Genomic DNA, 24,513 nt, shown 5'->3' on the forward strand with positions numbered 1-24,513 from the left:
CACCCACCCCACCATCCATTCATCTTCCAGACTACATAAGACAATAAACACCCAGGCTGAGATCTTCCTCCACCTCTCCTGTATCTCCCCCTCCTGCAGAGAGAGCTCCCGAGGAGAGGAAAGCTCCTGCAAGATGTGACAATCTCCCCCACCAGTTGAAGAGCCCCCCAGGTGGCTCGATGCACCGGCGGCACCCTGCTCCAGGGCTGGGCCCCCATGCACCCCCCCGCCCACAACCCCGGCAACACACCAACCAGGACCCAAGCCCCCGAGGCCCGGCCCAGGCCCCAGCCCAGAGATGGAGCGCCCCCAGAACCTCACGCCCATCCCGGACCCACCCAGGGGCAGCCAGGCTACCAGGTCAGTAACCCACGTCCGTCAGCACAGACCCTCCCCTAGCCCCGCTGCACGCAGCCGCGAGGAAACAGTCACCTGAGAGCCAACAGAGACCCTAACCGGACATGACCGCTACCCCGGGTTGAGCCCCCCGAGGAAGATGCCTCCGGGGAACCCCCCGACACCCTAAGCCTGTCCCTACCCCCACACCAATCACAACAGTGAAGGCGGGACCAAACTATGACCCCCCACCCCCACTAGGTGATGGAGCTGATCAAAGGAGCCCAGAGCAATTGATCTGATGTGGTGGCAGAGGCTGTATCAAGACTAATGTAATCTAATAGATAATTTCTATATTGGTTAGAATTAAGATTATTTTTATTTTTCCAGTTCATGAGGACTGTTTTCTTGGCTATGCATAGGGCAGTGAAAACCATATGGGCGATATTCTTTTCTGAAGTGACATTATCTAAGCTGCCCAACAAACACACTAAGGGGGAAGTTGGAATGTTACATTTCAGACACTTCGATAAGTCTTCACATATCTCGCGCCAAAACTTCTGAACTGGTGGACAGAACCAAAGAGCGTGGATATAATTGTCCGGTGAATTGGTTTGGCAGTGTGTGCAGTTGTTGGTAGACGTAAAGCCCATCTTGAACATCCGATGACCTGTATAGTGCACTCTATGTAATATTTTGTATTGAATTAATTGAAGACTGGGATTTCTAATTAGATGAAAGGTTTTTAAGCAAATCTGAGACCAGAAGTTTAGGTCTAAGTTAACTGATAAATCCGCTTCCCATTTTGCAATAGGAAGTGATATTGATTCATCTGTTTTAGAAAGCATTCTGTATATTTTGGATATTAATTTGGGGGTTTTAAGAGTAAGAAATTGAACCACACTTGGTGGTGTTTGTAGTTCAACTTGACCCGGTTTAAATTTCTTTTTTACTATGGATTTAATTTGTTGATATTCTAAAAATCTTTTCTTGTTGATCCCATATTGTGTAACTAGTCCGTCAAATGAGATAAATTCTGTTCCTTCTAGTATATGTTCTAAATATTTGATTCCTTTACCACTCCAATCTGAAAAGTTTATCATATTATTGTTTTGTAATATGTCAGGGTTGTTCCAGATAGGTGTACGTTCGCATGGGATTAATGAAGACGCCATCAATTTTAGAAACTCCCACCATGCTGTCAGAGAAGAGCTGATGTTGATGCTTTTAAAGCATTCATGTCGTTGGATGTTTGAGCTGATAAATGGTAGGTCTGAGATCTCTAGATTATTGCAAAGTGCTTGTTCTACATCTAGCCAAGGTTCATCTAAGAGGGTATGTTTTAGCCATCCTGAGATAAACTGAAGCCTGTTGGCTAAGAAGTAGTGCTGAAAGTTAGGCAGTTCTAGTCCTCCTTTATCCTTGGTCTTTTGTAGTGTTTTTAAGCTTATACGTGGGGGTTTATTTTTCCAAAGGAATTTGGACATACATGAATCTAGCGATCTGAACCAATCTTGTGGCGGTTTAGTTGGGATCATTGAGAATAAATAATTTATTTATGATTGTACTACTGATGTTAGTGTTTCTCGCAGCTCCTGTGAACTTGTGCTTAGTAATTTGAGATTCGTGATTAGTTTGTTACTTCCCTTCTCTTCTGCTTCAGACCTTCCTCCCTGGACCTCCCTGCCATGTGAACTTGTGTGAGTGTGGGCAAGAAGACGTGAGCAAGTCTAACCGCTCTGCGCCTGAGTTCCTACAACCAGATCGTGACAGTTTCCTTCCATAATGGTGCATTATCTTGCATTAGCATGCGCCAACCAGTGTGGCCTGCATTTGTATAGCGCTTTTCTAGTCATTAAGGACCCCAAAGCGCTTTACACTACATTCAGTCATTCACCCATTCACACACAGGCGATAGCAAGCTACATTGTAGCCACAGCCGCCCTGGGGCGCACTGACAGAGGCGGGGCTGCCGGACACTGGCGCCACCCTCTGACCACCACCAGTAGGAAAACACGGGGTTAGTATCTTGCCCAAGGATATTTGGCATGCAGCCAGGAGGAGGCAGCCTGGGATCGAACCACCGACCTTCTGATTAGTGGCTGACCTGCTCTGCCACCTGAGCTACAGCCACCCACAGCCTGCATGCAGCCTGTTCAGAATCAGAATTAGAATCAGAAAGGGTTTCATGTTGAGCAGGTTTACAACATTAGGAAATTGCTGCGGTGCTTAGTGCAAACATACTGTCATAAACGCTTAGATATAAAAATAAGAATAAGAATTAAAAGTGCTAAGTAGATAGATATATACATGAGTGCAGGTGGTGATCAGTGCCAAATGTGACCTGTGGTAGGTACCTATTTAAAATAGGACAGAGCCGTAGGCGCACAGTCAGTTTAAAAGAGTTTAATTTTTAATACAAAATAAAAGAAACAGTGTAACAGCAGCACCTAAAAACAATTAAAAACGTTACCTTATTAAAAACGATAAAACTGTACGATTGCCCGTGAGACAGGACAAGCGCTGCGGGGAACAGTTTAAAAACAAATCGACATAGCACACAGGTTAAAAATGGACGGCAACTCACACATGACCCCAAATGGGTAAAACACTATAGAAAAAAAGGCAAATCTTCAGCGCCGTCTTCACTCGGGCCCCCCGCTGTGCATGCAAAAGCGGGGAGGCAAAAAAAGGATTTGTTTTCCCTGCAGCGCCTTCACCACCTGCGAATCAATATCTGTGGTGCCTACTGATACAGAAAAAAGTAAAACAAAAAAACAAAACCATCGACAGCCGCAGCAGTCAGTCCGTCGACTTACACCAGTTTAAAACAAATTAAAACACACTGATGTGTCGGGTCCTTTGCCCGCAGCCAGAAATCCACCTGGCAAAGCAGCAGCTCGGTACTCTGTGAATAAAAGGCAGGAGATCACTAGCTGGACAATAAAACACAGGAATATTCCTCCACTGAATTGGTTTTGTTACCTGTCCACAAGTTCGTGTCACACCCTAATAAATGTGGGTCAGTGGCGATGAAGTCCACTATACCGTTCTCACGGGAGCAATGTTTCCCACCTACAAGGGTGCAAATAACTGTAAACCTCTGCCAACAGCCAGAGCTCAAGTGGTACATTTTTGTGTAACCTACCGTTCTAACAGAAGTTTAGGGGAGGACGCGTATCAGACTTTCATAGTTAAGAAACACCAACTTGCCCAACTCGGACCAAGCACTCGCAGCTTCAGGTTTGCAAAGGAATACCCAATTGCCCACACCTGCGCTTATGAAAGGAGCGAAGACCATCTCCGCCCACCAGGGGCGGTCCCAAGTCTCCAGGTCTCACCTGTCACACAAACATGGAATGACGCAGTGAACACAGCGTAGGGTCATGTGTTAGTGGTGGGAACAGTCATACGGTTATTGTTCATGTGTCCAACAGCAGAGGGGAAGAAACTGTTCTTGTGGTGAGAGGTTCTGGTGCGAATGGTCCAGAGCCTCCTGCCTGAGGGGAGCAGGTCAAACAGACTGTGTCCAGGGTGAGAAGGGTCAGCTGAGATCCGAGCTGCACGCCCCAGTGTCCTGGAGGTGTACAGGTCCTGCAGAGATGGGAGTCTGCAGCCAATCACCTTCTCAGCAGAGCGCACAACACGCTGCAGTCTCTGTTTGTCCCTGATAGTGGCTCCAGCGTACCACACGGTGATGGAGGAGGTGAGGATGGACTCGATTATTGCAGGGTAGAATTGCATCATCGTCCGTGTTGGCAGGTTGAATTTCTTCAGCTGCCTCAGGAAGTACATCCTCCACTGGGCTTTCTTTATGACGGAGGTGATGGTGGGCTCCCACTTCAGGTCCTGGGTGATGGTGGTACCCAGGAAGCGGAATGAGTCCACAGAGGTGATGAGGGTGTCAGTCAGGATGATGGGGGGGAGTGGGGCTGTGTGCTTCCTGAAGTCCACAATAATCTCCACTGTCTTCTGGGCATTCAGCACCAGGTTGTTGTGGCTGCACCAGGACACCAGACGTTCAACCTCCCTCCTGTAGGCAGACTCGTCCCCGTCCGAGATGAGTCCAATAACGGTGGTGTCATCTGCAAACTTGATTAGCTTGACAGACTGGTGGGTGGAGGTGCAGCAGTTGGTATACAGGGAGAAGAGCAGAGGAGAAAGAACACAGCCCCGAGGGGAGCCGGTGCTGATGGTCCGGGAGTCCGAGACATTCTTTCCCAGCCTCACATGCTGCTTCCTGTCCGTCAGGAAGTCAGTGATCCACCGGCAGATGGGATCAGGCACATTCATCTGGGAAAGCTTGCCTCGGAGATGGTCTGGAAGGATGGTGTTGAAGGCAGAGCTGAAGTCCACAAACAGGATCCTGGCGTAGGTTCCTGGGGAGTCCAGATGCTGCAGGATGAAGTGTAGAGCCATGTTGATGGCGTCATCTACAGACCTGTTGGCTCTGTATGCAAACTGCAGGGGGTCCAGGAGGGGGGCCATGAGGGTCTTGAGGTAGGAGAGAACCAGGCGCTCAAATGACTTCATGACCACAGATGTCAGAGCCACGGGTCTGTAGTCATTTAGTCCAGTGATCCTAGGTTTCTTGGGGACAGGGATTATGGTAGAGGACTTGAAGCAGGCAGGCACATGACATGCCTGCAGTGAGGAGTTGATAATGCCAGAAAACACTGGGGCCAGCTCGTTTGCACAGTGTCTGAGGGTGGCAGGAGACACACCGTCTGGGCCGGGAGCTTTCCGAGCATTCAGACTCTTAAACTGCTTCCTCACATCTGCTTCATGAATATGAAGAGTTGTGGTGGGAGGAGGTTGTGTGAAATCCTCCTTTGTGTGGGGTGAGGAGGGGGGTGTTGTAGGTGAAGTGTTTGATGGTGGTGATGGCTCTGTGGAGGGGGGAGAGGTGGGGGAATGAGTGTCCAAAGTGTCTCTATTGTTGGGGCCGTTGGAGGTGTAAAGGCTGCCTGATGGCTCGTTAAAACGGCAGTAAAAGTCGTTAAGGGTGTTGGCTAAGAGCAAGTCATCAGTGGAGTGGGGGGGTTTTAGGCTTGTAGTTGGTGATATTCCTAAAACCTTTCCACACAGAGGCCGAGTCATTCTCTGAGATCTGCTGCTGCATCTTCTCAGAGTGCTGATGTTTAGCAATGTCCACTTCTTTAGTGAACTTGTACTTGGCCTCTCTGTAGCAGTCCCTGTCTCCGCATCTGAATGCCTTTCTCTTTTCCAGCCACAGCTTTTTGAGTTTAGGAGTAAACCAGGGTTTGTCATTGTTATAACTCACCCTGGTGCGTGATGGCACAATGCTGTCCTCGCAGAAGTGGATATAGGAGGTGACAGTGTCTGTAAACTCGTCCAAGCTGTTAGAAGCAGCCATCATTGTGTCCCAGTCTGTAGACTCCAAACACGTGGGAAGCTCCTCCACAGCCTCTTTGCTCCACAGTTTTTTAGTCCTCACGACAGGTTTGGAGAGCTTCAGCCTCTGTCTGTACGCAGGGATCAGGTGGATCATGACGTGGTCAGAAAGTCTGAGTGAAGCGCGGTGCACCGCACGATATGGTAAATGGTAAATGGGCCTGCATTTGTATAGCACTTTTCTAGTCCCTAAGGACCCCAAAGCGTTTCACACTACATTCAGTCATTCACCCATTCGCACACACACACACATTCACACACACACACACACACACATTCACACAATGGCGATGGCAAGCTACATTGTAGCCACAGCTGCCCTGGGACGCACTGACAGAGTGCCTCCGGCGAGGCTGCCGGACACTGGCGCCACCGGGCCCTCTGACCACCACCAGTAGGCAAACACGGGGTTAGCCCAAGGATATTTGGCATGCAGCCAGGAGGCAGCCTGGGAACGAACCACCGACCTTCTTATTAGTGGCACACGGTCCGGGATGTCCTCACAGAGCCACGACTCCTACACGCACGGATTGTTTACTCCAGGGATCAGCTGATCGCCCTGATGCCGGCCGGCTCGCTGGCCAGACCCGCAGAAGTACCAGCTGAAATTTGGAGGAAAACACATCGGGGATGCAGAGGTCAAGGACAGAAGAGAAGAAAGAAGGAGACGGTGAGACAGCGGAGGCTCGAAGCGAGGAGGAGGTATAAACCGTGTCTGCCGTCTATCATGATGGGAAATGTGCGATCGTTATCGAATAAAATCGACGAGCTCTCAGCACTGGTACGGAGTCAGAGGGAATACCAAGAGTGTAGCCTGATGTGTTTCACCGAATCATGGATGCACCAGGACATTCCCGATGAGAATGCTTCCGTGGAAGGCTTCCACACTGTTCGGACGGACACGGACAGCATCGCTAGCGGTAAGCGGAAAGGAGGTGGGCTTGCTGTTTTAGTTAACAACCGGTGGTGTAACCCTGCCAACATAACAGTCAAAGAAAGGATTTGTTGCCCAGACATTGAACTGTGTGCTGTTGGACTCAGGCCGTATTATTTACCCAGGGAATTTACTCATGTCATCTTGGTGGCTGTTTATGTTCCTCCCTCTGCTAACCCCACAGCTGCAAGTGACACTACCCACTCTGCCATAGCCCGGTTACAGACTCAGCACCCGAGTGCCTTTATTGTGATCTCGGGTGACTTCAACCATGTATCACTGGACAATACACTAACAACATTCCAACAATATGTGGACTGTCCCACCAGGGGAGAAAAAATTCTAGACCTACTGTATGCTAATGTCAAGGATGCATACAGCTCCTCCTCCCTCCCCCCACTTGGTAGGTCAGATCATAACCTGATTCACCTCACCCCCCGCTATGTGCCAATTGTGAGGAGGGAACCTGTGACCACCAGGACTGTTAGGAGGTGGTCAGAGGAGGCAATAGCGGAACTACAGGGCTGTTTCAAGGTGACCAACTGGGAGACACTCTGTGAGCCTCACGCCGAGGACATCAGTGGGCTTACTGAGTGTATCACAGACTACATAACTTTCTGCACCGACTCCATTGTTCCAGCTCAGACTGTTCATTGTTACCCAAATAACAAGCCGTGGGTGACTGAGGACATCAAAGCCCTCCTCAACAACAAGAAGAGGGCTTTCAGAGGGGGCAATAAAGAGGAGGTGAGGACAAGATCAGAGAGGCTAAGGACAATTACGGGAGGAAGCTGGAGTGGAAATTCCAGCAGAACAGCATGAGAAAGGTGTGGAGGGGCATGAAGACCATCACTGGATTCAGGCCAACCAACAGCAGGGGAGCTGAGGGAGGTGAGAATAGAGCGAACGAGTTGAATCTGTTTTTCAATAGCTTCGACACCACAGTGTCTGCTCCCACCCTCACAACTTCACCTGTAGTCAGCCTGGAATCCAGAGCCACACCACTGTGCCAGCCTCTCTCTTCACATGGCGCTGTTGCCTCCTGGGAGATTCCTGACACCCCCCACCCCCCACCCCCCACCCATCACCTTCACTCAATAGAGATTGAAAATGTGACGTCACTCAGGGGTAAAACCGCAAAGAATTCTGGGAACTCGTGGCAAGAGGTACTAGCGCACACAGGCTTTCAATTGAAATCAGTTACACAGCGATAAAAAGAAACACAAAAAATGGCAAGAAGCTTTTGTATTATTAACTGCAATAGCCGGTCGCATGACAGCCACGGAAAGCCGACGGGTAAAGAGATCGGTTGTTATCGGATTACGTCGTTGAAGAGAAATTGTTCGAGCCATGTTTCCGAAGTAACAAAGAGGCAACGGGTGGCCTGGACTGCCTGCGGTGAGGATTGGTCTGCTGTTGTAGTTAATGCGTCATTTTTCTTAACATAATTGGTGAAATAGGTTACAAGCAAGTCTGGCGCTGAACAGAAATTGTCGCGCTTTGCTCCTTTATTTATTGTGCATAAATAGTGAATTGTCCTGACACAATATTGTGTTTCGCTTCTGTTATTATGGTACATTGACAAAAACATATACTTTTATTCACAGGGTAAAACAGTGTCAGGGTTTCTGGGTCTTTGACCCAGTATTCTTAGTTCATGTTCACTGTTTATATTCTGTCTGCTTCACCTCCTGTTTTATTGTGTTAGCCTTGGTCCATGTGCATTATGTTCCGTCCTCTTCCCGTTTATCATTAGGTCATTATGTTCAGCTGTGTACTCACCAGGTTCTAATCTCTCATCACTCAGCCTGTGTATTTATGTCCCTCAGTTCAACCAGTCCAATGTCTTGTCATTGATGTTATTGTGATGTTGTTCTCGCCGCCATTAGGTTGTCCTCTGTTCAGTGCCGTCAGGTCAGCCGGTCAGTTGTCAGTCAGTCTTTCATTCATCCATTCAGTCAGTCGTCCAGCCGGCCAGCCGTTTCCTACTTCTGTTCTGTTTGTTCACTCCGTTGACAATAAAACACCAATCTTCACCTACCTGTGAGTCCAGCGTTTGGGTCCTCCTTCTTTCGTCCACGACCTCATCCTGACAGAATGACAAGACCCGTGCCACGAAGACACGATGTGGACCCAGCGGACTCGGACCTCTTCGAGCGGCAGGACGCAGCGCTCTCCATTTGGGCGGAGAAGCTCAGGTGGAAACAGCGGCTCTTCTCAGAGAGGGAGCTCGTCTTCGAGGGGACTCGTCTGGCTCTGGGCGGGCCTCGGAGACGCCGCGGTCCTCCACCTGCTGCCTCACCTGCAGCGGAGCATTCGCCGCGGAGAGTGGGCGTCACAGGCCAAGCTTCGGCCGCTCGCTCTCCCGCTGCTCCGCTCCTCGCTCACCCGCCAGCCGTTCTACTCACCGGACCTTCAACCTCGCCATGGCACAGCGGCTCCACCTACCACCTCGGCTCAATGGAGGCTCCCGTGCCAGAGGCTCATCTGTTTACCCCGCCCGCTTCCTCTACCCGGAGAAAGCGGCACACACGCCACCGTAACATGGACTATTTCCAGCCACTCCCGGCGGTGAGTCCCAGTGACTGTTTGCCACCTTCCTCGGTTGACTCTTCACATAAGATAAATAATAGACGCCTCTCCGATTCATGGGGAACGTCCCTCTTGGACGACAATGTGGACTGGGTAGACTTTTTCTGCTCTGTTTCCCCAAAGACAGCTCAGTTAAAGACTGTAAATAGTGGTGGCAGAAAAATCAGAACAATCTCCAATAAACCTGCCAGTAACACACACACCGTCACTATTTCCACACCCAGTATTCAGCCATTTCCCACCAGCACAGGGGCCCAGTCTACGCCCACACCAGTGCCAGCTCCCAGGAGGAGGGCAGCTGCGACCCGGTCTACCTCCACACCCGCTTCTGTTTCTCAGGTGGGGGTGACTGGTGTCCAGCCACCTTCCGTGCCCGTCCCAGCGCCCAGGTTGAGGGCAACCAGAACCCAGCTTGACCTCCCTGGAGGCTTGGAGGAGCTAACCGGTCCACTTGCTACTTCACCACTTCATCCACCTCCTGACCCAGCCTTTCACGCCCTCGCACTATCCCTAGTTAGATTAGCTGAACTGTCCCCTGCCCAGGCACCAGCCTTACGAGCCCAAGCCGTAATTTTATCTCCGTCACTAGCTCAATCTGTAGCTCAGCCAGCAGCCACGCCTGCCTCTGTTCCTCCCTTAGCATCTCCACTCCAGTCAGTTCCCTCACCTGCTGTTCAGCTTTCCCTCCAGTCAGTTCCCTCACCTGCTGTTCAGCTTTCCCTCCAGTCAGTTCCCTCACCTGCTGTTCAGCTTTCCCTCCAGTCAGTTCCCTCACCTCCTGTAGCTCAGTCTCCACCTGTCCTCCAGTCACCTGTAGCTCAGTCTCCACCTGTCCTCCAGTCACCTGTAGCTCAGTCTCTACCTGTCCTCCAGTCACCTGTAGCTCAGTCTCCACCTGTCCTCCACTCTTCTGTAGTCCAGTCTGCCGCCCAGTGCCCTGTAGTCCAGTCGCCTCCTGTTTCCCAGTCACCTGTCCACCATCCCGTCCAGTTCCCGGACCTGCAGCCACAGCACCCAGAGCCAGCTGTGAGCCTTCCTGCTTCTCAGCCAGGGGTTTCTGCACCCGCTGGCCCGGCCGCTCCTCAGCCAGGGGTTTCCGCACCCGCTGGCCCGGCCGCTCCTCAGCCAGGGGCCTCCGCGCCTGCTGGCCCGGCCGCTCTCCAGCCAGAGGCCTCCACGCCTACTGGCCCTGCCTGTCTCCAGCCAAAGGCCTCCGCGCCTACTGGCCCTGCCTGTCTCCAGCCAGAGGCCTCCGCGCCTACTGGCCCTGCCTGTCTCCAGCCAGAGGCCTCCGCGCCTACTGGCCCGGCCTGTCTCCGGCCAGAGGCCTCCGCGCCTGCATCGCCTGGTCAGGCCTCTGCATCAGCTGCACCCACGCCCGGTCAGGCCTCTGCATCAGCTGCACCCACGCCCGGTCAGGCCTCTGCATCAGCTGCACCCACGCCCAGCCCGGCCTCTGCCTCAGCTGCACCCACGCCCGGCCCGGCCTCTGCCTCAGCTGCACCCACGCCCGGCCCGGCCTCTGCCTCTGCTCCGCCTGGTCCGGCTTCAGCCTCAGAGCCTTCGTCTGCTGCAGCCTCAGCCTGTGCTTCGCCTGGTCCCGCCTTGACTGGTCCCGCCTCGACTGGTCCTGTGCCCACCGGGCCTCGGCCAGTACGCCTGACACTGGAGAGCCGCCGCCGCTGCCTTCCGCGCGGCCGGCCCCCTGAACTGCACCGTCATCGCCTGAGTGGCCGCCGTTGCCTTCCGCACGGCCGGCCCCCGGACCGCCATCGCCTGAGTGGCCGCCGTTGCCTTCCGCACGGCCGGCCCCCGGACCGCCATCGCCTGAGTGGCCGCCGCTGCCTTCCGCACGGCCGGCCCCCGGACCCTCTTCTCCTGGGTGGCCGCCGTCGCCTTCCGCACGGCCGGCCCCCCGAACTGCGTCCACGTCGCCGCCGTCGCCTTCCGCACGGTCGGCCCCCGGACCAACGCTGTCAGCGCCGCCGTCGCCTTCCGCACGGTCGGCCCCCGGACCAGCGCTGTCATCGCCGCCGTCGCCTTCCGCACAGTCGGCCCCCGGACCAGCGCTGTCATCGTCGCCGTTGCCGTCTGCACGGTCGGCCCCCTGAACTGTCTCTGTGTGGACTCCGTCCCTCCGTCCTGGGCCCCCTCCGCCCACCCTGTCCTGGTTTTTCGTTCTTTTGGCCATCGGGTGCCAGCCTTTGCGGGGGGGGGTACTGTCAGGGTTTCTGGGTCTTTGACCCAGTATTCTTAGTTCATGTTCACTGTTTATATTCTGTCTGCTTCACCTCCTGTTTTATTGTGTTAGCCTTGGTCCATGTGCATTATGTTCCGTCCTCTTCCCGTTTATCATTAGGTCATTATGTTCAGCTGTGTACTCACCAGGTTCTAATCTCTCATCACTCAGCCTGTGTATTTATGTCCCTCAGTTCAACCAGTCCAATGTCTTGTCATTGATGTTATTGTGATGTTGTTCTCGCCGCCGTTAGGTTGTCCTCTGTTCAGTGCCGTCAGGTCAGCCGGTCAGTTGTCAGTCAGTCTTTCATTCATCCATTCAGTCAGTCGTCAAGCGAGTCCAGCGTTTGGGTCCTCCTTCTTTCGTCCACGACCTCATCCTGACAAACAGTTGTTTTGTATCACTAATTGCCCAGTACGATTACAGCATACAGTATTATTGTCACTGCTACATTTCTGTGATGCTACCAGAAATTATTTCTACTACTAATTAATTACCATTGAGGTCAAAGGTCCTATTAATAAACGGTTAACGAATGTGTATTTATGACGACGATTTGTGAGACTGGTAAACTTACCTTTGTTCGTAGGATGGTCTTTCGTTCTACACGGTGCATTTCAAGGTCCTGTACCCATCCGTCGGTAAACTGTACCTGGGCTTGTTGCAGTGACCTGAAGTTACTAAACTTCACGAGTGTATGCACTCACTCCTAGAACCGTATGATTATAAATATGAGCGTGGTGAAGTTGGGCAGCACACTAACGTATTTTGTCCCTCTGTGTACTCATAAGGATCTAACACTTTCACTGGTTTGATTTTTTTCCTCGTATCTTTTCTTTGACTTTTCATTAAGTCTGTCTTTGTACGGACCGGCATTGTTCTCCTTCGTTTTGTACATACCTTTTTGGGGTGCAAAGAAAACGCAAGAATTTATTGGAACCGAAGAATGAACGTTTTGCGGTGCTGCAAATGCTTGCATTTGATGCAGGTACTTGGATTGTTTTGCCACGAGTTCCCGGCATGCAATGCGCGAAAGTCACGTGGTCTGTCAATCTCTATACCAGGTTGAGATGCAAATGAGGAGACTTCACTCAGGCAAGTCTGCTGGACCAGACGGAGTGAGTCCCCTCGTCCTCAAGACCTGTGCCCCCCAGCTGTGTGGAGTCTTTCATAAACTGTTTATGCTGAGTCTGAGTCTGCAGAGGGTCCCGGTGATGTGGAAGACATCGTGCCTCGTCCCTGTGCCAAAGACGCCACGTCCCAGTGGCCCCCAGGATTACAGGCCCGTGGCACTGACCTCCCACATCATGAAGACCCTGGAAAGGCTCATCCTGGACCAGCTGAGACCCCTAGTAAGACCACATCTGGATCCCCTTCAATTCGCTTATCAGCCTCGTCTCGGAACTGAGGACGCCATCATCTACCTGCTCAATCGTGTCTACACCCATCTGGACCAGCCGGCGAGCACTGTGAGGGTCATGTTTTTTGACTTTTCTAGTGCTTTCTATACAATCAGGCCGACCCTCCTGGGTGATAAGTTAGCAGCGATGCAGGTGGATGTTTCTCTGGTGTCCTGGATTGTTGATTACCTGACAGGAAGACCACAATATGTACGTCTCCCACAGTGTGTGTCTGACAAGGTGATCAGCAACACAGGGGCACCACAGGGGACTGTCCTCTCCCGCTTCCTCTTCACCCTCTACACCACAGACTTCAGCCACTGCACAGAGACCTGCCATCTTCAGAAGTTTTCTGATGACTCTGCGGTGGTTGGATGCATCAGCAGGGATGATGAGACAGAGTACCGGGCTGTGGTCGACTCCTTTGTCATGTGGTGTGAGCAGAATCATCTGCAGCTCAACGTGGCAAAGACCAAGGAACTGATCGTGGACTTCAGGAAGACCAGGAAACACTTGACCCCTGTTTCAATCCAGGGGGTCAGTGTTGACATTGTGGAGGACTATAAATACCTTGGAGTTCACATTGACAATAAACTGGACTGGGCTAAAAACACCACAGCACTTTACAGGAAGGGCCAGAGTCGTCTCTATTTTTTGAGGCGACTGAGGTCCTTCAACATCTGCCAGAAAATGCTGAGGATTTTCTATGAGTCTGTTGTGGCCAGTGCGATCCTCTATGCTGTTGCATAGACTCTCAAGGTGACTCCATGACATGCTGGTCAGTCACAGGAGCACGTTCAGTGAGAGACTGAGATTACCCATGATGCACCACTGAACGACACAGGAAATCATTCCTGCCTGTGGCTCTCTATACAACGCATCCACTTAACACACTGTTTACTGCAACAGCTACACGTTTCTTTTTCAGCTATTTATTAATAAGTGACTTTATGGATATATATATATATATTGTACTATTCTTAGTTAGCGTATTGTCTGTCTTGTTAATGTTGGTTTATAATGGAGCAATGTAACAAAAAATAATTTACCTCAGGGATCAATAAAGTATTCTGATTCTGATTCAGTGTTTAATGTTGTCCAGGTCTCCCACTGAAGACTGTATTAAAAAAAAAAAAAAGCTGAAGTGAGCTGACTCATTTATCTAATCTGATTCATCTGATTTCTCTATGAGTGCTTTATTACAGACATATCAAAATAAACGCAGGTTGCTCACAGATGAGGTCAAAAGATGGAAACGAGCTTTCAGAAATTATAACTTAATTGCCTCGGACTGTGTCTGCCAGATTGTCCATCTATCAGCAGTGATGCAGCAGATATCCCTGTCATCACTGTTTTTTTGTTTCTGAGCAGCTTTTTATGACATGCTGCTGCTGCTGGAGTGGTGGGGATGTGATAGCATGTTGTCCCAACACTCCCGCTGCCTCATTCTTCCAATCAAAAAAACTCATCTGAACACCAATACAGGGTACCATTTCAAACAGACCGGAGAAAATGTAAAAAATATTCCAGACCAGCTATCCTCTTGTCTGAAGGTTGAACCGCTTGGAAATTATTTATGAATATATATTTTTCATATTGCAGGTTTTAATTTAATGCGTTATTAAAACTTTATTGATTACATAAGCATTCTCAGCGTTAAGAAGCTGCAATATAAGTCTGGATAATTAACTTCTTTTTGGTCTCGTCATTAAGCTTATGTGTAATAAGTGTGCTGGCCTGCAGGAGCGCACTCGTGTACACATGTTTACAGCAACTCAGTGTATGTAAGTCTGGCAGCTATAATGTTTGATTTTAAATGTGAGTAAACTTACACTACTGTATACTGTCAAGTTAATAAGTATTTGGACAATGACACACAGCTTTTATTTAAATGAGATATTATTTAAATAATACCTATACACTCTCCTCCATGTTCAGAGGCTACATTAATTTTTTTCTCATTCTTTCACTTTCACACAACTCCTGCAACCTGTGAAACAAGATGTTTCTGCTTGGAATGGTGAGATTCCCACAGACACTGTGGAAACATGAGTGCCACAGTTACAAGGTTACATTTTGGTGCATCAACATCTCCAGGGTAGTGTTTTCTGGAATAATAACCTTTCCAAGAGGAAAAGACTCCTGGTGGAAAGTGGATCCTCTTTGTAGTTTGTCTGTATCAGCCAGTCTTTCCTTCTGTGGTTGCTGGGTGATAATTGTGTTCACAAAAGACATTTAAGCTGGCAATGAAAATATCACATCCAAATATCACACTGACCCTCAGCAGCTCTGTCATCACCCGCTGGACAACATCCTCTTTGTTCTTCACACACAGAGGACAAGACACGGGTGCAGGACAGAAGACAAGAACTAAATGAAAGGAAAAGCTAAAGGTTTGGGTTTTTTTTTCAATAGAATAGAGTGATGGGGAGACATGTGGAGACTCAGATGATGGTGTAAGGAAGGCAGCGCATTGGTAAGATTTTTTATCATTTTTATTGTTCCTCTGACATATCCAGAGCATTACTATATTCATTAAAAGCTCGTTTGTATTTTCCCAAACTTCACTTCCTCACTATTGATTAGATGTCTCACTTGTGTCCCAGTGATTAGAGTCACAGTTAGCATCCTTGAGCCTGCTGACCTCAGCATATAGTTGTCATGATCGGTAAAGTTTACTTTGTTTGGCCCTCATCTTGTGTCACCTTTTGTGACATGATACATGCGTGTTCCTGCAGAGACAGTTGGTCCCTCTTGTGTTCATCAAAAAAAGTATGATATTAAAGAAGATAATGTGTAATTAATTGTTTTTAAATGACACTTCTCATTTAAAAACATGTTAGTAACGTTGATGTGCATTCACTTTGTTGTACCACGAACTAATTCTGCAGCTGCTTGTAGTCTCCAGCTTAAATGTCTGCATCTTGTTCCAGGTCCAGGAGCTGCCGCTGTAACAGTCAACAAGGTGGTGGACACTGGGGAAAGTGAGCCATTGAGCTAAAGACATCCTATCAACATGGTGGGACTCAGCTTTTAAAAGGAGAGGGGGGGCTTTGATGGTTGGCGATGCAGAAACTCAGGTGTGGGAGGGTTTTTTTGAGGCCATGGAGCATAATTTCAAGTCAGCCATGAAGAAACACTTCAGACAGGTCAGGAGGGATATCTGTTCTGCATATAGCAGGGATGTAGTCCTGCTAACCTGAGGATGCAGATGTAGAAGGATCCCTTTAACGGTCATTGGCAACAGGGCTACTCATTCAATTAAATTCAGTTCAATTTTATTTATGTGGCGAGACGAGGTAGAAATAAAGTAAATACTCTTTGCAGTTTTAAAAAGGACAACGCCACCCTGGGAATTTCACCCAGAGAATACTGAAAGTAACACTAAATCACCAGAAAGGCACTTAGGTTCGCTATACTCAATCCAGAGACGAGGTTCAATGATCAACAAATTGACAATTTATTAATAATTATTTAAAACACCATATAAAAGCACAATCATAAATATTCAAGTACAAATATGCTTAAAAAGGTATTCAGAGCTGAGGCTTACCAGTGGAGGGGCAGGGATGCCACACACAAACTAAAGAAAGAAAACACACCCAAAACACAAGTGCAGCACACTATCACACACACTCACACTAATAAACTAAACAAGGCAGGTGTGTACACTCAAGGGATCCCACCACCAAGGCACCCTAGTCTCCTCCACGTCGGCACTCCGCATCTGAATAAAAGAAACAAAGAAAATTTTAATATATTACAACAAACTAATGTGTAGCACCGGGGGATAACCCAACTGCAAGACCACACTGGTGATCTACAGCTAGAAAAAGGGCCTCCCAGCAGTGGTGTAACAAAAATCCAAACTACAAATCAAAAGCAATAAAACAACATACAATCTGGATAAAACGCTAAAATCTGGAGCAAACAGAATCGCCGTACTGCTCCAACTTGCCGTCACACAACGACAAGTTAACAGTCAATCAATATGCACGCCAGCTGACTCCGATAACCGGCATGCATATGGCCGTTGTCCACGCCGACGTCCACTGTAAAAGCTGACAGCAGCGGGGAAAGAAATCTCACAACGGGAACAGACGATAAAAGCACAGCAAGGCAAAACAGCAGCACTTCAGTTCGCGTAGCTTGGCGCAAAACTAAGGCCCACACTTCCTGCGAAACATAATAAATAATTACTATAAAAGAACAATAGAAGGCAGAGAGCGTAACAAAAGTTGATTACGTACCAAGTAAGCCGTGACATAGAACGTAAGCAGAATAGCTCAGAGGAGGCTTCTATAGCTACGACCAGCCGCGATGGAGACTTCACAGGAGTAACCCACAAACGATCTCTACCACACCGAGGAAGTCAGGTGACCAAAAAGGAGATCACAGGCAAGCGATGCAGAGACACTCAAATGGCCACTATTTATACCAGCACCCCCTAATGGGCCAGGCCGAAAGTGGGTTGGACCGAGCGATAACATTCATCCTGCCACATTCTACCCCTCCTTCTTGCATCGTCGCCCCGACGATGAATTACAAAGACACCCAGATTAGTCCCAAGGCCTAAAAAATGCAGAGACAGCATGTACCCTAGGCTCAGAAATAGAGTTAGCAGCCCCTTGTGCCACCTCCCCTGTTGGTCTTGGGAGATGATGGATGTTTGAATGCTGGCCAGCTGTGGACCGGGTTGTTTTTCGCACCACCACATTTCTTGTATCAGAACTCGTAGAGGGAGCAGGAAGAGAGCTAGATGGAACTGGTGCTACACTCGGAGTAACTGTACAAGTGGCTGGAACAGCGGAAGTTCGGTCTTCTGGCGAGACCCACAACTCAGGGCTACTTGGAATTACTGCCCCTGGGCTGTAAGATGGTGAAACATTTACTTGAGCTCCTATGCTCAGGAATAACAGGTCACTGTCACTTGATGAGTCATGTCCTGGTTCTGGGGAGGATCTTTCTGGGCCATGTGGGCTACTGCTTAGAGCAGGCCCTTCTGATGGTGTAGCTGCCGTTACCACAGCCTTCAACAAGGTACGATGAACATGCTTCACACTGCTGGGATCATCTGCAGGTGCAATGGTATATACTGGCCCACCTCCTTTAGGTGCCTTCAGGATTCTATATACCACAGGTTTCCATCGATCTTGGATTTTACATCTCCCTCTTCCACTCAAATCGCGCAGGAACACCAACTGGCCGTCGTTCAATGGTGCCTCTTTCACCTTTTTATCGTGGTGCCTCTTTCTGCGGTCGGCAGCCAATTGCAATCGTTCCTTGGCTCCTTCATGTACAACCTGTAGCCGGGCTTGATGCTCCTGAATCCACTCGTGCACATCTCCACTGATGGGGTCCGGTACTCTGCCCAACAGAAAGTCCACTGGCAGCCTGGGTTCTTGCCCAAACATCAATAAGAATGGGGTTTCCCCAGTAGCCTGATGGGGAGTGGTATTATAACAGTAGAGTAACTGAGGCAAACATACATTCCAGTCTCTTTTTCTGGATACTGGCAGGGTCCGCAACAAATTGTGCAAAGTCCTATTAAAACGTTCACACTGACCATTTCCAGCCGGATGATAAGGAGTAGTGTGGGACTTCTCGATACCATAAAACCTGCAGAGCTGCTGGATCAGGGAGCTTTCAAAGTTACGACCCTGATCGGAATGGATACGCGCTGGTACACCAAACTTCGAAAACCACTCAGTCACGAGAACCTGGGCCACTGTAGCAGCACATTGGTCACGAGTGGGGACAGCCAATGTATACTTGCTGAAAACATCAGTCATCACCAAAACGTTCTCCAGCCCATTCCGGGAAGGTTCGAGCAAGGTGTAATCAATGGCCAAGATTTCATTTGGTCGAGAAGCCAACAAATGTCCCATGAAACTTTGAGCTGCTGGTCGGGTGTCTTTTGCAATTTGGCAACGTTCACATCTCTGACACCAACGAGCTACCTCAGCAGACATACCGGGCCAGTAGCACCGTGAGCGGAGAAGCGCTAGGGTCCTTTCCACCCCTTGATGGCCATGGTCCTGATGAACATGAGTCAACACCTGCTCAATCAGTGCACTAGGCAGCAAAAGCTGAAGTACCACCTCGGCACCGTCAGGGCGATGAACCTGACGATACAGAACTCCTTCCCTTTCAATCAGACGATCCCATTGTCGTAGCAGCACCAGAGCAGGTGGGGCAAGCTGCTGCCGCTCCTCAAAGCTGGGTCGCTGCTTCCGTCTCCAGAACACCAAAATCTCTTTTATCACTGGGTCGACCTGTTGGAGGGTATGAAGATCAGGAGTAGTGAGATGGGGAAAAACTGTAATGGCAGCTTGTGATACCTCAGCTGGTCCCAGCCGCAAGGCTTGTTGAAGAGGTCCAGGCAAGGCTGTACCAGGAACCATGGCTTTAATCTCCTGAGGATCAGGTGGATGCTGGCGAGATAAAGCGTCTGCATTCTTATTACTCCTTCCTGACCTGTACTTTAAGTCAAAGTCAAACGAAGCGAGCTGAGCTGCCCAGCGCTGTTCAGTAGCCCCAAGTTTAGCAGAAGACAAGTGACTAAGAGGATTGTTGTCGGTGTAAACAATACACTTGTGGCCCAACAAGTACTCTCTAAATTTCTCAGTCATGGCCCACTTAAGTGCCAAAAACTCCAGCTTCATTGAGCTATAATTTAGCATATTGCGCTCAAGGGGCCTCAAACCCCGACTGGCATAGGCTATTGGCCTCACCTTACCTCCCTGCTCCTGGGAAAGCACTGCCCCTAGGCCGGCATGGCTGGCATCCACTTCTAAAATAAAAGGCAAAGAGAAATCTGCATAAGCAAGCACTGGTGCTGTTGTCAGTTTAGTCTTTAATGTCTCAAAACTTTGAGCACACTCTGCAGTCCAGTTCTCCGCTACACCATGCTCTGACTTCTTCTTTGATTTTCTGCCTCCCCACTCTGCCACCAGTCTATGCAGAGGTGCCGCCAACTTGGCAAAACCCTCTACAAAACGGCGATAATAGCTGGCAAACCCAAGAAAGGAGCGTAGTTCCGAAACAGTCTTAGGAGGCTGCCAGTTAGCCACCACTTCCACCTTACTAGGGTCTGTTGAAACACCTTGATCGGAGATGACATGGCCTAAGTAGCGAACCTCCCGCTGGAAAAAGGCACATTTGGCAAGCTTTGCTTTTAAACCTTCCTGCTGAAGCCGACCTAGCACCACATCCAGCCGCTCCAGATGTTGCGATACTGTTGATGAAAAGATTACAATGTCATCAAGATAGAGAAGCAGAGACTGGCACTGTTGATCACCGAAAAGGCGTTGCATTAGTCTCTGGAAGGTGCTAGGGGCATTACAGAGCCCAAATGGCATTCGGTTCCACTCAAATAGGCCGAAAGGGGTACAAAAGGCAGTCTTAGGCCTATCCTTTTTTCTTTTTTTTTCCTTTAGCTCAGCGCGACAGTGTGCTCATTGAGAGATATCGATTTTCCCGTGAGGATATTATTTACTTAACCAACTTGTTGACGAGGGGGTGCAGGACCACCACCTGTCTTTTTTTGCTCTGCCCTTTTCTTGGTTGCTGTTATAAACAAACAAACAGATTATTTCAGGGTCTCTTTCCAAGAGACTAAAAGCAATATAAGTGATAAATATTACCATTCTATAGAATATTCTTATATTTCACTTTTACTTGTTCCCATGTTCTAGTGGGTCCTGTTGTGGCTCTAATGTGAAAGAGGATATAATATAACAATATAATATAATGTAATATAATATTGGATAATATAGTGTAATATAATAAATCTACCCTACCGCCTACTGGTGTTGGCCAGAGGGGCCGATGGCGCGATATGGCAGCCTCGCTTCTGTCAGTCTGCCCCAGGGCAGCTGTGGCTACAGCCGTAGCTTGCCTCCACCAGTGTGTGAATGTGAGAGTGAATGAATAGTGGCATTGTAAAGCGCTTTGGGTGCCTTGAAAAGCGCTATATAAATCCAATATATTATTATTATTATTATTAAATTACTTACGAGTTTAATTTGTCAGCAACTTTCTGCTAGCCCTCTCTCCTTGCTTTTGCAGCCTTTGCAGTGTTCCCTTGCGTTCTGATTAAACTCTGAAACTCCTGAAATCCCTCACTCAGGAGTTCTTGCTCTGCTGCCGAAAAATACCGAGCCGAGCGCACTCCTTCGACATTTTCGCCGACCAATCAGAGGGTTGCCGATCAATGTTTCTACTATCGATGCGTAGCCCCTTTTACGACACCCAGTGATGTCACATTACTGCGTCCAGCTGTACTAATCGTCAACGGAAGGTGTGTTCGGAGAACCGGATTAGCGAGCTCACGGTTAGCGCGATGGTTTGATCTTGGATGTGTCATTTGATCTTGGATGTAGTGAGCGACGTACGAAGAACGGGCCCCAGGAAACACTTGACCCCTGTTTCAATCCAGGGGGTCAGTGTTGACATTGTGGAGGACTATAAATACCTTGGAGTACACATTGACAATAAACTGGACTGGGCTAAAAACACCACAGCACTTTACAGGAAGGGCCAGAGTCGTCTCTATTTTTTGAGGCGACTGAGGTCCTTCAACATCTGCCAGAAAATGCTGAGGATTTTCTATGAGTCTGTTGTGGCCAGTGCGATCCTCTATGCTGTTGCATGCTGGGGGAGCAGGCTGAGGGTCGCAGATGCCAACAGACTTAATAAACTAATCCGTAAGGCCAGCAATGTTGTGGGGATGGAGCTGGACTCCCTCAAGGTGGTGTCGGAGAGGCGGATGCTGTCCAAGATAAAGACAATGTTGGATAACACCTCCCACCCACTCCATGACATGCTGGTCAGTCACAGGAGCTCGTTCAGTGAGAGACTGAGATTACCGAAAAGCACCACTGAACGACACAGGAAATCATTCCTGCCTGTGGCCATCTCCCTGTACAACGCATCCACTTAACACACTGTTTGCTGCTACAGCTACACATGTTTCTTTTCCAACTATTTATTTATGAGTGACTTAAGTATGTATGTATGTATATATATGTATATATTGTACTATTCTTAGTTAGTGTATTGTCTGTCTTGTCTTAATGTTGGTTTAAAATGGAGCACTGTAACAAAAAATAATTTCCCCCAGGGATCAATAAAGTATTCTGATTCTGATTCTGATTCTGATCCTCTTCCGTAACTGGGACTTGATTATAGCCACTTGCTAAATCCATAGTGGAAAACCAACGGGCACCAGTCAGCGCATCTAAAGATTCTTCAATGCGCGGCAGGGGGAATGCATCTTTCCTTGTCTTGTTGTTCAATTGCCGATAATCAACACACATGCGCGGGCTGCCATCCTTCTTCTTAACGAGCACAATGGGAGAAGCATAGGGGCTACTACTCTCTCTAATCACCTTGGCCTAACAACTGGTTAATATGCTCTTTCACAACCTCGTACTCTGAAGGGGGGATGCGCCTGTAACGCTGCCGCACGGGGATATCGTCTAAGAGTGGAATGTCATGGGAGATCAAGTTTGTGCAACCCAAATCAGTGTCATGAGCAGAAAAGACAGAGCTGTATTTCTTAAGGAGAGACCTCACCTGTCCCTGTTCCTCTGCTGACAGTTTAGACAAATCAATCCCTTCCATCTGATCCTGCACAGTAGGGGTGGCGGTGTGAGATGCCATTGTGGCTACATTAGGGGGTATTTCTGTCACACCAGCGGGCAAACTGACCACATGAACATCTTCCAGGGTCCCTATAATGGTCCTGGGGTGAAGCAAGACCGCCGTGGTCCCTACATTAACAACTGGTATGTATGCAGTACCTCTAACCACTCGAACCAATGCAGGGGACGCTAAAAGTCCAGCAGGCAAGTTAACATCATTAGGTTCAAATAACACGGTGGCACCTGAATATTGCTCCGAACAGGTGGCGGCCACTACTTTCATTACACCACCCGGAATGCAACATGCTCGCTTACCCCTCACTCTCACATGGCCAGACAAATCCAGTGGGGCTCTTATACTAACGTCATGGCACTTTTGCAGCGCCTGTACAAGGGGTTTAGGGGCCTCTGTGACAAAGCCCAAACTAAACAATGCTTCACCGTGTTGCCCAAAAAGCTCGTGGTAACACTTCCGAATGACATTCATCCCCAATACACCCGGAACCGTGGAAGGTCCTGCACCTGGAGGATCTTTAACGATCAACACGCCACACTGTGGAAGAAACTTGTCACAGAGCTCTACACTTAGCTCGATATAGCCAAGGTAAGGAATGGACAACCCATTAGCCGCTTTAAGCTGCAACCAATGACAAGCTTGGAGACGCTCTTGACCCCAGGACTCAAAATGCTGGTGGAAAAAACTTTCAGTAATGGTGGAGACCATGGACCCCGTATCAACCAAACAAGGTACTTTTATACCGCCCATGTCCACATCTATATGAGGACAGGATGAAATTAATTTGGAGACTGCCTCTGGACCATTAGAAGCAACCCTTGAGCCAATAGACACCCCACCCGAACTGTGGCTCGGCAATACGGAGGGTGCTAGTTTTCCGAAGCCGTATTTAAAGGAGAGTGCCTGCGATTATGCAGAGGGGCCTGCGAAAGAGGCCGGGAACGAGGAACGCGTTCCCCATCACATTCCCGAGCAAAATGTCCAGGTTGCTGACAACGACGGCATATAATGGAATCGCCCCGTCCTGAGCAAGACATTCGATGGGGGCCCTGCAATCGAGCAATGCTCTGAGTGAGCTGATTAAGTTGCTCCTGCTGGCACTTTAACAATTCCTTCATCTCGCTCATCTCAGACAAATGGGTAGACTGGGCTATTCCTGAAGGACCGCTATGGACCCCATACTGAATGCCATAAACAGAAGGGACAGAACTGCTTCTATGCCTAACGCCACTAGGCAACCCTTCACGTTCCCACCTAATAGCTTCCCCTCTAATCTCCAGCAATGTCAGTGTTGGCTGCCTCCTTACTAGCTGCTTTAACTCCCGCCGCAAGGTACTATCTAAGACCTGTTCAACAAATTGATCTCTTAATAAAACGTCAGCATTGGGCATGCCATTGGGGGCACTCGATTTAACTTTTTCCATAAGACCCAAGAGAGCGAGGGAAAACTCTTGCAGTGTCTCACTTTCCTGCTGTTTTCTAGAGAAGAAAGCTTCCTGCAATGCTACATAGGAGTCTGAACAGCCATAAAGTTCTTGCAATATAGTAATTATCTTAGCAGGATCAGTCCTCTCTGCACTAGAGCGATATTTGATCTCCTCACGTGCTTCTCCTTCTAGGTGGTCAAACAGGAAAAATGCTTTATCAGCCAAAGACAAATGACGTGCTCTAGCACAACCTTCTATTTCCTCCAACCATTCATTCAACCCTATACCTGATTTTCCTCTAAACATAGGGCATTTTCTGTCACGGGGCACAAAAACTAGTCTCTCTGCTACAGAGACACCAGCCGTTGGGGGGTTAACAGATGATGCAGTTGGATCCCTTTAACGGTCATTGGCAACAGGGCTACTCATTCAATTAAATTCAGTTCAATTTTATTTATGTGGCGAGACGAGGTAGAAATAAAGTAAATACTCTTTGCAGTTTTAAAA

General features: G+C 49.0%; 1 long non-coding RNA gene across 1 annotated transcript; it reads right to left on the reverse strand.

The window, feature by feature from the left end:
- Positions 1–2,727: 2,727 nt before the first annotated feature.
- On the reverse strand, positions 2,728–3,621 carry LOC309711535. The gene is made up of 2 exons (XR_014278004.1): positions 3,485–3,621; positions 2,728–3,411 (listed from the first exon to the last, which is right to left on the reverse strand). It is a non-coding gene; the product is annotated as an uncharacterized lncRNA (long non-coding RNA).
- Positions 3,622–24,513: the final 20,892 nt, after the last annotated feature.

This window comes from Aulonocara stuartgranti, assembly GCF_965226115.1.
Source record: "Aulonocara stuartgranti genome assembly, chromosome: 7".
NCBI classification, from domain to species: domain Eukaryota; kingdom Metazoa; phylum Chordata; class Actinopteri; order Cichliformes; family Cichlidae; genus Aulonocara; species Aulonocara stuartgranti.